Consider the following 12,184-nt stretch of genomic DNA (forward strand, 5'->3'; position numbering starts at 1 on the left):
CAAATGGTTCAAATGGCTCTGAGCACTATGGGACTTAACATCTATGGTCATCAGTCCCCTAGAACTTAGAACTACTTAAACCTAACTAACCTAAGGACATCACACACATCCATGCCCGAGGCAGGATTCGAACCTGCGACCGTAGCAGTCGCGCGGCTCCGGACTGAGCGCCTAGAACCGCTAGACCACCGCGGCCGGCCTACTGTAGAACTATCTCACACAAGGTCTACAATATAATAATCAGAGAACTGAGTGGATTATTTATGACGTTGAGGAGTGACTGGACTGTACAATGTCAATTGTAATGACCGAATCAGTCTCGCCCATCATGAGTTATCAGTGGTGTTCAGTTTTGTTGTATTGGCTTGAAAAATTTGTTTCAATATCACAACTGCTTCGTCACACCCCTGATAGGTATTGTTGAACTGTACATAGTACTTATTACATAATGTTACGAGAGTAATGGAGGCAGGGTGGTGTGCAGTTGACTTACCGTATTCCGCTGAGCTCGCTGTCAATCTCACTAAGGAACAGAGTCAGTTAATCAACCGCTTCAGCTGTAAATCGTTTTATTGACTGAATATCACTACTGTTGTCGGACAAGGATATCTTTAGGTGTGGCTGTCACCTGCGTGCAGCCTAGTGTTCATAGTGTATGATGGTACCCATCTCACACTTTTTGTACACTTGAAGATGGGCTTACATTTGTCCAAAACCGGTTGTGTTTGTGAATCAATAAAAGTATTTACAACGGAAGTGGTTGCTATGTGACTACTATGAAGCTCAGATGGGGACGTCCTTTTAACTAAGTTTTACCACACAGATGTGCCGACGTTGTTCTCTTGATGACCATCTAACTGTGTCGAAAAATTTACACCTTCCTGGCTCGTGTTGAAACTTCTACGTGCTTAAGCAATACTGGGCTACAGGGACTTAGAAAAATCATCTCTCTAGTGTTCTGTTATTATCTTGAAAAAAGTTTGTCTCTGGTGGCCTCTTACTAAATGGCTCTGAGCACTATGGGACTTAACTTCTAAGGTCATCAGTCCCCTAGAACTTAGAACTACTTAAACGTAACTAACCTAAGGACATCACACACATCCATGCTCGAGGCAGGATTCGAACCTGCGACCGTAGCGGTCACGCGGTTCCAGACTGTAGCGCCTAGAACCGCTCGGCCACCCCGGCCAGCTGACCTCTTACTATCTTGATGCGTAACACCGTTGTCAAGTGCAGCGTGCCTACACCAGTGTCCTATTTTCAGTTTGCTGCCATCTCAAAAGTAAATGAAATAAATTTATTGCTTTCTCAAAAATAATTTGTTAATCTTTTTTAAAAAATATCAATCGTCATATCAGAACACTTCCATGTGAGCCCCTACATAGAAGCGAAGAATGTCTGTTCTTTATTCAGTCTCCATTCAGGTCTCCTGACGTGTCAGGAGATATGGTATCTATGACTTTCACATTCCAAGTGTGGAGGTCTTCCAGGTCCTGCACTAAAGTGGCCAACACCTTGTCCTTCATGTAGCCTGATATTGTGACGTCAGAAGAACGTGGAGGCCAATCCACGGGTCCATTTCGTCCAGTCCAGCTTTCTGGAAACGCTAGATTCTGAGCTCCCCGAACATCCAATGACCAGTGAGCTGGAGCACCATCTTGCTGAAACCAGAAGTTTCAGTACAGGTCTTCAACCTGGAAAAGTAAACATCTTTGATGTGTCTATGTACGTCAACCCTGTGGCAGTCTTCTCAGCAAAGAAGAACGATCCAAATATACTGTCGCACCTGAGGTTACATCAAACGTTCACTTTCGGCCTATCTCGCACCTTTCTCCGGACACTGTGTGGATTCTGTGAACGTTATGCTGATTTACCGTTTCAAAGACTTGGAATTTCACATGAAAGTGCATATTGCCATTGCTTGTCATCGGCTTCATGGCCTGAAAAATCTGCATATTGTATGAATACAGGCGCAACCGGTTTTTGAGGACTTTATGAATAGCTGCACCTGGCATCTTACGTTTCCGTGAAGCCTGATGAATTGATCTACGTGGACTTCATTGGAACGTTCGACGGACTTTCTCAACTCGTCCTTCAGAGACCCGCCGACCCTTGCATGCCCTTTCACAGAGCAGCCAGCGTTAAGGAATTGCCTATGCGATGCTTTTGTCGTCTTTGCTTCTGGTGCTACTTTCTTGTAAACAGAACGAAACTACCTTTGCAGCATAACAGCGGATTTAAACTCTGCGTACCAAAGCACAGTTTTTGCCTTTCATCAACTGACTCCATTTTTGCTCGGACGAGCGACAATGAAACAAAACGTAGAAAAAAATGAGGCAGCAACACTAGGTCCCTTTGCATCCAAGATACGAGTCAGACCTGAAACAAAGAAAGATTTACTATTTTTAAACCGTCTGAAAAAGTAGGGCATTTAGTTGTAGACACGTTGTTATGACATTTGCTGTGTGTGAGTTCACTCAACTTTCTGAAACGCTAACTGTGACATAAATACACAGAAATTTATTATCACCGACGTTTCTAGTCCTAGAGATACTGGGAAACGTTGAGTAGTTCTACTAATGCATTTTTTAGTGTCGTGTAGTGTTGAAGTGTAAATAACATAAAAGTGTCCGGTTTGTGTATCATTTTTTGCCGTGTGCAGTCGTACAGCGTAAGTTTAAAGTTTCAAGAGTAAAATAAATATCACATTTCCTAGTATCTGTAAGATGCGGTATGCCAGTAGCAAGAATTTTTCGCGTGTTTACATTTTAGTGAAGGTTCCAGAAAGCTGCATACGCTCATACCCAGCTACTATCAAAATTAGCTATTCATAATGTAACAAAAAGCGCACTTGAAATTCGGCGTATTTTACAGGACCGGTCTCTCATTAGGTAAATGAAAAACTAAATAAGAAGCGAGACTAGCAGCAGCAAATGTTTTGAAATAAAAAACGAAACCATTACAGATAATACCAATAATTTTTGCACAGTATTAACTGAACTTTGAGCTGACAAGATAGGGACACTGTTGAACTCGTATGCGTTGGGAGCTTACTAGGATTATTACGAATCAGAACAGGCGAGTGGAAGGCTGGTGGATCAGTCTAATGAGTTCTGCCGCAGCCGTAGAAACGTCGGTTGTAGTAAGTACTGTAAACGTCGGTTGTAGTAAGTACTGTAAACGTCGGTTGTAGTAAGTACTGTAAACGTCGGTTGTAGTAAGTACTGTAAACGTCGGTTGTAGTAAGTACTGTAAACGTCGGTTGTAGTAAGTACTGTAAACGTCAGTTGTAGTAAGTACTGTAAACGTCGGTTGTAGTAAGTACTGTAAACGTCGGTTGTAGTAAGTACTGTAATCAGTGCAGCGTTCAGGTCGGAAACCTGATGCTACTGTGGCCAAGGCGAATCGACTATCTCTCAATGGCCAAAACTTCAGTGATCTCGATTTTTATGTGGTGGTGTGTAGATCATACAAGACGCATATTTCGCTTGTGACTGGCACTGTTGTGTGCCGCCTGCACCTTAGCCTTTCCAGGATGAGTGGCTTCGACGTTCCTAGAATAAACGGGAAGGCTTTCGCCATCAGAAGACAGGTACAATTCGCTGCATGTGGAGCTCTTCCCAATACACAAACAAATTCAAATGGCTCTAAGAACTATGGGACTTAACATCTGATGTCATCAGTCCCCTAGATTTAGTACTTAAACCTAACTAACCTAAGGACATCACACACATCCATGCCCGAGGCAGCATTCGAACCTGCGACCGCAGCAGCAGCGCAGTTCCGGACTGAAGCGCCTAGAACCGCTCGGCCACAGCGGCCGGCAGTACACAAACAGCTAAAAGCATATTCACTGGGCATCAATTCTTCTTACTAAAACTTTCTTATATCATCAAAAAATTAAAAGCAGTCCACTCCTTCATTTTCGACTAAGGTTGCCTGGAGGTTTTCCTTATTAATAAGAAGAAATGGGAATCACGTCTCAAATATTCTCATTTGGGAAGGCTTCGTCCTACTTCTAGCTCGCAAAATTTTGCGGATAGTGTTGGATACCAGTGAATGCTGTTTCAAGTCTGCTATCGTACTATTATTTTCACTTACAGCGTTTGAATGAGCTCTCTGACCAAATTTGTATTAATTATCACAAACCATAATTAATCCGATCTGGAGGTGATCATTAAATGGTCGAAAATAGTTATCATTTGTGAAGAGTTGCAACTGAGACTATTACGATAAGTACTTTGAAAATGTACGCTTGCGCCATCTCTCAAGATAAAATGTAATCTGTTATGAAATACACTCTCTGTCGTAATTCGTTATGTCGGATTTCACGATTTGCAACCCGTATCGGGGCAAGAATGATTCGCCGTTCATGTCTGCTCCGCTTGTGCAAGGTATCCTGAAGGATACGGCAGGAACGCTAATTTGAGGCAAAAACTCCGCATGGATATAAATTGTGCCCTGTTCCGAATGGTATCCTTATAGGACGTATTTAATGTACATTTGTTTTTGGGATATCGGCGCGCAGATACGACTGTGTGTGTGTACTCACCAACCTCTTTGACGTTTTATTCTTGCCCAGCCAACCTCGTTGCTTTGAACGTCTTTGCTCGGTATGTCTTTCTGACATTAAACTAGGCCGTGGAATGCGCAGTTGTCCATGATGTGTCGTGAGTGAAGCAGTACGTCACAGCTGCCCTCACTAGGGAACGTGCAGACGCATTGAGACGAGCAAGACAACACGTTCTCCCAGGGGTGCACAAACAGCTGTCATGTGGCGTGTACGGCAATGCCTAGAGGTGAAAGTGTTAAGAATAAGTATGTTTCAATTAATACTCTGCGATGTTGCGAGGTGCCGGGGCTAGCAGTGTATTTAACACTAAATTCCTCTATAATCTACATATGTAAATGATGCTCTAAGCCCCCCCCCCCCTTTTCTAACTCCGACTTTTGCTGTTGCACAAGGATTAAAAAAAAAAAAAACGTGAACTGACTCTAATCAACCCTGCCAGTGGAGTAGAAGAGAGTTTGGCACCTGGAATAATTTAATTTGATAAATAAGTTAAATAAACGAAGGTTTCATTAACATAGTGAGGAATGATCGGATTGCTCTACCGATTAACAGAATGAAAGTTCTGTCCAAAATAACAATATGATTTATTAAGACTAAACACAAAATAATAAACAAAAACACTTGAAACATTTACAATACATCAAATTGGCTCAAATTGGATACTCAAACAAACGCTGTGAATGTGAAGTTGTCCCTAAACTAGATTGGGAGGTTTAAGACGAGGTGGTATGTGGAGTCAATTCCTTGCCACACAAATCTTAAGAGAGACACACAGCTAACCCAACATTAATTGCTGCTACTCAAGACAGAACAAAGTTAGAAAAAGACGAACAGGCGCGCTCTGCTGAGCTCTGATTATCACCTAGGAAAATCCCTATCTGCCGGTGCTGCGGACATGCATTACCACACTGTCTTCTTAACTGCCAGAACACGATTTGGCGTACCGGAGGCGATGGCTGGTTGCTTCGACGTCCTCGACCGAAAGGCGAGAGCCGACTACCCAGAGCACCCGTACAGGCCGAACACAGAACATTCCCGCCCCCACGACAGTGGCCGTCGTTAAACGTTCCAATCAGTAACTCGAAAACCGGCGGAAAATTCCACTCCATTGCCGGAGCACTACCATTCCACCAATGGAGATTCTTGGCGCCAATTTCTGCGCTGATTTTGCTACGTCACGGAGCTATGCCCTGAGCAAGCCAATCACAGTTACTATTTTGCAGAAAGCGCGGGAATTTTCCCGCCACAACTGCCTGGGTACACAAGTCATTCCCACGCCTCGCTGGTAGCCCGCCAGAAAGTGTTTTTGCTAAGTTTCTGCGAAGTAACGGAACCTCTAGCCCAGCCGCTACTTCAGGCCCCTCCGGGCGTGTCTTTTGACAATGTCGGCGTCTGGAAAGCATTCTCTCGACTGCCTCACACCCGTCGGCTTAACCCTCTCGAGATCCGCAGAGCCCGCGTGTCACCGGACCACCTGGGTGACGAGAGACGCTGCGTGGGAAGTCCGCGTGTGAAGGAATAGCAACTTTCCACCGCATGCAATTAGAGAGGAGAATCGTAAGATAGAAATATGAGAGGGGGCTCATGCCACCTCTCAATGTTTACTAACTGTTGTATATGTGTGCAGGTGTAAACCTACCAGTGAACTGAATAATACAGAAAATAAATAACAATATACGAGGACTGGAACTTTAGTAGTGGCAACTATTTATTTACAGCTCGTGCAAAACAGATATGTGTTTCAAAGTTTTACTGACCTTCAAAGTAGTCATCAGCATCGCGTATAACCCGTTCCCAGCGATGTGGAAGTCGTAGCAGTGCCAGTTGTGTTGACAGTTCGACCGGTGCGGTCTATTGCCGACGAATTTGTAGCAGTTCTGAAGCGAATGCCTTGAAGTGTTTCCTTCAGTTTAGAAATCGAGTTGAACTCACGAGGGCTTAAGTGAGGGGTGTGCAGTAGGTGGTACAGCACTTAGCAGCCCCATCAGTCAAACAAATCAGCAACAGCGTGCACTGTATGTGCTTGAGTATTGTCCTGCAAAATGATGGTCAGGTTCTGCAGAAAGTGTAACCACTTCTGTCTATAAGCTGGTCGTAGGTTGTGTTCCAAAAATGAACAGCTTAGAGACAGAAGTGCTGACACTTTCTGCAGGACCTGACCATCATTTTGTAGGACACTGTTCAAGCACGTACAGTGCAAGGTGTTACTGATTTGTTTGACTGATGGGGTTGCTAAGTGCTAAGTGCAACTGTTTTTGAAGAATGCCGATGTGAGGAAAAAGCACAATAGTTGCGTTAAAAATTGTTTTTTAACGCAACTGGTGCGCTGTTTCTTCACATCGTGTATTTTGTTATCCATTCACACCGCCAACCGCAAGTGCTATCTATACTTGCTTCACACAATCAAAGAGGAAGACTGGACGTGATGAACGCTCAAAAACTAGTTAGACTCCTTCACACAGTGAAAGTAAAATTATGTTCTACCACAATTCCAAAAGAACAACTTCAAATATTTATCGAAAATTGCGAAAAAAATAATGTACCGGGTAATTATAATTAAAGTTAAACTTTCAAACCGCTGTAGAAACGACACCACTGGTCATAATGAGGTCAAATTGCAACGGAATATTGTCGGACAAGGGGGAAAACGTATGGCAGAAGAAAAATAAATAGTTACAAAACGTAGCAGTAACTGCCGCTGTAAGCATCATAATTGAATAGTGGTCGACTACAAATGAAAAAATGAATCAAACAACAATGCCTAAGGTGTACGTTTGACGATAAAAAAAACTGTACTACTGAGTTTGCATGGGAGTACAGGTGTGATACTGTTAGTTACGTAAGCCCATCCACTACGGCAAGGTCATATCACATCGGAAGGGAAAAATCGGTTTTTAATCGTCATGAGGCCAAAAAATGGTTCAAATGTCTCTGAGCACTATGGGACTTAACTTCTGAGGTCATCAGTCCCCTAGAACTACTTAAACCTAACTAACCTAAGGACAACACACACATCCATGCCCGAGCCAGGATTCCAACCTGCGACCGTAGCGGCCCCGCGGTTCCAGACTGTAGCGCCTAGAACTGCTCGGCTACTCCGGCCGGCTTTGTCATGAGACCAAAAACCGCATAAAAAGCATCACTCAAATCGGTTTTTTAATTGTCCTCGGGCGACAAACCGCATAAAAAGCATCGATCAAAATCAAATCGGATTATTATTTTCCTTGTGACTGGCGCAAAACATTTTCAAAATGCTGTCCACCGTTTTCTGCAACAAATTGAAATCCAGAAAGAGCATGTCCCACAACTGATCAAGTGTTTCCGGGGTCACGTTCAGAATGTGTTGGGCAATGCCTGCCTTCAATGCAGCTAAGTTTGCAGTCGGAACACTGAACACAACTTCTTTCGGATAACGCCACAGCCTGAAGTCATACGGATTAAGATCGAGTCCACCAGGCTGTAGGAAACTGGCGGCTTGTAATTCTAGAATTTCCGAAATGGCGCTTCAGCAGCTGCTTAACAGGATTTGCAATGTGCGGAGGTGCGCCATCTTGCATAAAATTGATCCGATCCACACATTCACGCCGTTGGAAAGCTGGAATGACGTGGTTGCGCAAAAGATATTCATAGCGCATACCAGTGACGGTACAGGTAACAGGACCGGAAGTACCTGTTTCTTCGTAAAAATGTGGCCCTATGATAAATGATGCCGTAAATCGGCACCACACAAAGACTTTTTCAGGATGAAGTCGTACTGGTTGATTTGCGTGTGGTTTTTCGGTTGCCCATATTCGACAATTCTGAGTATTGACATATCCTGTCAGATGGAAGTGGACTTCATCTGTCCACAAAATCTTCCACGGCCAACCATCATCCACTTCCAGGTGAGCAAGAAATTCTAAAGCAAAGGTCTGTCTTGCGGGCAAGTCAACAGGAAGCAATTCGTGCACATGAGTAATTTTGAATGGATAGCAAAGAAGGATATTTCGTAGGATTTTAGGAACTGTTCTCACCGGTATGACCAATGTTCGACAATTCTCTGTGCACTACACGCCGGCCGCCGTGGCCGAGCGGTTCTAGGCGCGTCAGTCCGGAACCGCACTGATGCTACGGTCTCTTGTTCGAATCCTGCCTCGGGCATGGACGTGTGTGATGTCGTTACGTTAGTTAGGTTTAAGTAGTTCTAAGGGACTGATGACCTCAGATGTTAAGTCCCATAATGCTTAAAGCCATTTGAACCATTTTGCACTACACGTTTGCACGCCACCTCTCGTCTCGTCTCCTGCATTTATGTGGCCACTGCTTGGACTGACGTTGAATCAGTTCGTTTCCGCCCTCTACCATGTTGCACTCCAAAAGAACCCGTCTTTTCGAATTTCTGAATCATTTTTTCCATACCCACGGCAGTCATCGGACCAACGCCTTTTTTTTTTTTAAACCCTTCGGTGTCTGGAACGTATGTAAAGCGAAATGTGCACAGTCATTATTCTTGTAACGCAGCTTTACAAGCAGAGCGCGATCCTACATTGAGACGGTCATGGCGAACGTCGCAAACGCGAAAGGAAGAAAAGCCGTGTACCTGGCGTGTTTATACCAACTTCAATGGGTCGTGCGCATGACAGGTGTTTTCATTTACTTATTCTGACACATACGAAACCATCGTAACGGTCTAGTGGCACACAGACAACATGGGTTTAGAAAACATCGTTCCTGTGAAACACAACTGGCTCTTTATTGACATGAAGTGCTGGGTGCTGTTGACAAGAGATTTCAGATGGATTCCGTATTCCAGGATTTCCGGAAGGCTTTTGACACTGTACCACACAAGCGGCTCGTAGTAAAATTGCATGCTTATGGAATATCGTCTCAGTTATGTGACTGGATTTGCGATTTTCTGTCAGAGAGGACACAATTCGTAGTAATTGACGGAAAGTCATCGAGTAAAAAAGAAGTGCTTTCAGGCGTTCCCCAAGGTAGTGTTACAGGCCCTTTGCTGTTCCTTATCTATATAAACGATTTGGGAGACAATCTGAGCAGCCGTCTTGGGTTGTTTGCAGATGACGCTGTCGTTTATCGACTAATAAAGTCTTCAGAAGATCAAAACAAACTACAAAACGATTTAGAAAAAATATCTGAATGGCGCGAAAAGTGGCAGTTGATCCTAAATAACGAAAAGTGTGAGGTCATCCACATGAGAGCTAAAAGGAACTCGTCAAACTTCGGTTACACGATAAATCAGTCTAATCTAAAAGCCGTAAATTCAACTAATTACCTAGGTATTACAATTGGCTCAAATGGTTCAAATGGATCGGAGTACTATGGAACTTAACATCTGAGGTCATCAGTCCCCTAGAACTTAGAACTAATTAAACCTAACTAACCTAAGGACATCACACACATCCAAGCGCGAGGCAGGATTCGAACGTGCGACCGTAGCGGTCTCGCCGTTCCAGACTGAAGCACCTAGAACCGCTGGGCCACACCGGCCGGGGGTGGCCGAGAGGTTCTAGGCGCTACAGTCTGGAACCGCGCGACCGCTACGGTCGCATGTTCGAATCCTGCCTCGGGCATGGATGTGTGTGATGTCCTTAGGTTAGTTAGGTTGAATTAGTTCTAAGTTCTAGGGGACTGATGACCTCAGAAGTTAAGTCCCATAGTGCTCAGAGCCATTTGAACCATTAACCATTCGAACCACACCGGCCGGTCAATTTTCACACTTTTTTTCTTCTGCCATACGTTTTCTCCCTTCTCCGACAGTATTCCGTTGCAATTTGACGTCATTCTGACCAGTGTTGTTATTTCTACAGTGTTTTGAAAGTTTAACTTTAGTTATAATTACCCTGTACAATAAAAATTTCGGCCCTCGATATTGACATTTCGACGTTGTGTATCGATATACCGCTGAAAAAATTGTAATCGACTTTTATCTTCATTCTTTGAGAAAGTATCGACATGCCGATGTACTGATATTTTTTCAACAGCGCTAATGGAGACTGGCCGGTACACCGACACTCGTCGTTAATCCGACTGGAGGATTCTGTCCGGGATTCCAGGACCGGCGCACCTCCTCTTGTGGGATGCGCCACTGTAACGCACACGGCTATGTGGTCTCCCTGAGAGACTTGTATAGGGAGAGAAGCAAGGCGCCTGTATTACGGAAACAAACACGATCGAAGGCGAACACTGTATCGTGGGTTGCAGAATGGGGTGCTGAGAATACATAGCAAAGACGACTCGGACAGTGGGCCGCACTGCGTCGTGCTGGTGCAGAGTGTCGCAAACACCAGACAGATAGCGAGCTGCAGCAGAGACGCGGACAAAGGCCGCACTGCTGACGCCGCGTCTGCCGGAAACAAGAGGCGGAAGGGCGACGCCGCAGTCTGCGGAGCGCCGCGCGAGGTCAAGGTCAAGGTCAAGGGCGCAGCTGATGTCGGCAGCTGCGCTCATCGGGCAAAATATATTAGTCGCCCCCCCCCCCTCCCAAACCCTTAACAGGGCACACAGGTCGCTGCAGAGGTTGTCGCTCTGCTACCAGGCCTCCACCTCTGTAGTGATGGGGACAAACGAGTGAAAACAATTGAAGGGTTTCTCGGAAAAACAGCTTTAGTCCAAAATCACGCAAAAGCGCTGCTATCTTGCAGTGTGTGTACGAATGCATCTGCTGATAATACTGTCTCGGCTAAAAGGGTATCAGTCCCACAGAAAATGAGGGTTATATTATAGGCGGTTTTAGGAAAACGGCATATGTCCAACGTATTCAGGTCTGTGGAGGACTAGCGTTCCATTTTCTCAGGAAACTGAAATACGAGGGTCACTCCAAAAGAAATGAACACTATTTTTTTTAAATCAATCTTTTATTCTACATGTCTGAAAGTTGTACAGTGTGTAGATACGTCCTTTAGGAACAATATTTTCATTTCTCCACATAATTTCCATCCCTCTCAACTGCCTTACGCCATCTCGGAACCAGCGCCTGTACACCCGCACGGTAAAATTATGGACCAACCTGTTGGAGCCACTGTTTGGCGGCGTGCACGAGGGAGTCATCATCTTCAAACCTTGTTCCACGAAGAGAGTCTTTCAGTTTCCCAAAGAGATGGTAGTCACATGGAGCCAGCTCAGGACTGTAAGGCGGGTGTTTCAGTGTTGTCCATCCGAGTTTTGTGATGGCTTCCATGGTTTTTTGTCTGACATGTGGCCGTGAATTGTCGTGCAACAGCAAAACATCCTGATTTTGCCGATGTGGTCGAACACGACTCAGTTGAGCTTGAAGTTTCTTCAGTGTCGTCACATATGCATCAGAATTTATGGTGGCTCCACTTGGCATGATGTCCACAAGCAAGAGTCCTTCGGAATCGAAAAACATCGTAACCATAACTTTTCCAGCAGAAGGTGTGGTTTTGACTTTTTTTTTGGGTGAATTTGCATGATGCCACTCCATCGATTGCCTCTTAGTCTCTGGTGAAAAATGATGGGGCCATGTTTCATCACCTGTCGCAATTCTTCCAAGAAATTCATCTCCACCATTCTTGTACTGTTCCAAAAGTTCGCTGCATACCGTTTTTCTTGTATCTTTGTGAGCCACTGTCAACATCCTGGGAATCCACCTGG

This window comes from Schistocerca nitens, chromosome 1 (genome assembly GCF_023898315.1).
Source record: "Schistocerca nitens isolate TAMUIC-IGC-003100 chromosome 1, iqSchNite1.1, whole genome shotgun sequence".
Taxonomy (NCBI): domain Eukaryota; kingdom Metazoa; phylum Arthropoda; class Insecta; order Orthoptera; family Acrididae; genus Schistocerca; species Schistocerca nitens.